The sequence below is a fragment of the Chinchilla lanigera genome, unplaced genomic scaffold (assembly GCF_000276665.1).
Source record: "Chinchilla lanigera isolate Chin_1 unplaced genomic scaffold, ChiLan1.0 scaffold00016, whole genome shotgun sequence".
Classification (NCBI taxonomy): Eukaryota; Metazoa; Chordata; class Mammalia; order Rodentia; family Chinchillidae; genus Chinchilla; species Chinchilla lanigera.
Window position 1 is genome coordinate 30,898,383 of NW_004955417.1, and position 2,724 is coordinate 30,901,106.

General features: G+C 44.4%; 1 long non-coding RNA gene across 1 annotated transcript; it reads left to right on the forward strand.

Annotated features, from left to right (window-relative positions):
* The first annotated feature begins 232 nt into the window (after positions 1 to 232).
* Positions 233 to 1,761, forward strand: LOC106148196. The gene is made up of 3 exons (XR_001233414.1): positions 233 to 388; positions 1,165 to 1,355; positions 1,480 to 1,761. It is a non-coding gene; the product is annotated as an uncharacterized LOC106148196 (long non-coding RNA).
* Positions 1,762 to 2,724: the final 963 nt, after the last annotated feature.

Sequence of the window (2,724 nt, forward strand, 5' to 3'; positions counted from 1 at the left end):
ACAGTAGGAAGTGATTCAGATAAGATGCACAAGACTGGCCCCTTCTAATAGCAGACAGACATGAAAACAATGCATGAAGACAACTTGAAAATGCCACATGACCTCATAGGGCTGCCGGAAGATTCAGTGAGGTCACGTCTGTGAAATGCTTAGCTAGGCACAGTGCCTGATACACGGTCAGCGTCAGGAACCAGTAGTTACTACTGCACATGGAGTCCCGTGGAAGCATCGGGGAGTGAGGAGCAGTGTAGGATGCAGGGACAGCTTCAGAGGGAAACGAGATCATTAACCACGCAGAGACCACGCCGGGCATTAGGCGGAAGGACCGTCCGGAGAAAATGCACAGTTGCTCTGAGAAGTGGATAGGATGGCTGGCAGAGAGCATGCGGTGTGTACTCAGGAGCGGTGGGCTCAGGACTGCTACCGAGGCTGGGTCTAGACTTGAGAGGGACTTGAATGCGCATCACGGGTTAGAATTTATATTTTAGGCACTTAGCACGAATGACTGCTTTGCAGGCGGGCGGGAAGATTGCTCACTAGGAAGATGTGTCTGGGGGAGTGTGAGTGATGAAGAGGTAGGAGGCGAGGACTAGGTCAGAGGCAAGGGAATTGTGAAGAGACTTACATTGCTCAGGAAAATCACACAAAAGCCAGATGGTAGGACTGGAATGGCAGAGAAAAATGATAGTTTTTTTCTGTACTTTTTGCCACTTCCCCTTAAAAAGCATATTATGAGACATTTCTAACAATTTGTATTCTTCGATGGCTCTGAAAGTATATGAAATTATGTTTGAAAATTTCATGCAGTGCCCTTACCAGCTCGCTATTATAATGCTAATCTCTTCCACAAGGGATTTCTTTTAAAGGCGGGGCTGCAGTATCTTACCCAACGTGGCCTCAAGCAATCGTCCTGCCCCCGCCATCCCAGGAGGGACTGCGGGCCTGTGCCACTGTGCATGGCGTTACTCTCTCCTGAGACACGGAAAGGACGTACTTCAGGGCAGAAATAAAAGAAAGATAACGCTGCACAAAGATCACCACCATGATAATGTCCTGGTTGGATCACTTGCTTATATAGTGTGCAAAAATAATCTCAGGCAAATGTGTTGATGCTGTGTCCCAATTTTGTGCATTTTTGGCTGTTCTGGAACACACTGATCCCAGTGTATGACAACAGACCCCCATGTGCCCTGAGACTGACAATAGGCAGACAATCCAGGACTGTGCAGAGTGCAGTTTCCTTGCAGAAGCATGGGCCTTGGTAGCAGAAGACCAAGTGGATCTCTTCGATTTGGATCACAAAGAGGGGACGTGTATCGGTGAAGACAAAGTGACTTCATCTAAACCAGTTCATGGTAAGCTAATATCAAAGGGTCAGGGGCTTTCCTGGTACCAGGTCCAGTAGTAAAGTTCCCCATACCTCTCTAACAGTTTTGTCTTATGAGGTGTGACAAAAAATATGGTGAATGCTGCTTCCAGGTGCCACCCAGTGAAAAGGAAAAGCACGATGCTGTGTCCTCATACACTTTATTCAGCAGATCTGGTGCTGTGTGACTCCTGGCCTCTCCTCAGCGTCGAAGCAAACACGAGAAGGACACTCTTCAAATCAACTCAGGACGTCAAGGCAGCTATGACAGTACAACACAAGTCACTCAGGAAAGAGGATTCCAGAGCTGTTTCGGAAAGCGGTGAGGACACTGCAACGAGAGTGTGTGAAGGGAGGCGGGGTGAGGGAGAGTTAGTGGATGTGTCTTGTGGTGATAATGTAGGCATTCACCAGATTCTTGGCTCACACCTCATACAGTATGCTGGGAAAGTTTGCATCGAAAACATAGGGGAAATTATGGGGCAATTAAGACTCGAGGTAGCTGCAGTCAAGTCAAGCTGAATCCATGCATTGGCAATCTTATTTTCAAGACTAAGACATAAATAGGGGAAAAGTAGGTTCTTTTTCCTTACCCCATGTACGATCACTGCTCAGATGACCTGCAGTACATACACAAGAGACACCTCACCCTCCAACCCTGAAAAGGTCCCTGGGTAACTAAATGCCAGTACTCTTACAGTGTCCTTTAGGCAATTCCTGTGTGCAGTCAGCACCCATCCACTGACAGCCCAATTAACCCAAGAAATTTCTAAGAGTTGGACTTTCCAAATAGTCATCTTCATAAAGAAAACCACAAAAACTGTAAATTCTGTATTTTATTTACAAACAAGAAGCATTACATCTCATTTTCTATTATTTTAATTGAATTTAAAAATGGAATTTCTCACTTGGAGATAATCATAGATTCATGTTTGATTGTACAAAATAATAAAGAGGAAATAATACAGGGGAGTATGCCCTGTGTCCTTTTCCTGGTCCCCCCTGGTAGCATCTTGCAGAGCCGTCATACAGCCACCAGGAAACGGGGCATGGATTTCTGGGTTTTCCATTCTATTGCATTGATCTGTCCACCTTTCCCTTCATCAGAGTGCCACCATCAAGTAGTTTCTCTTGTTTTAGTCTCCTCTTAAAAAATTGTTTAATGTATTCTAGCACCTCATTTTAGTATTTTAACATTACTTCATTTTCTTCAAAACTTAGAAACCTGGATATAAATATACAGCAACTCCTCTCAGCCAGAATAATAAGGTAATTATTAAAATCTCATTCCTCAAAATTCTGAATAGTTGCTTTACTTTCATCCCTTACTTTTAAGGTAGAGTTATAATAAAATAGAT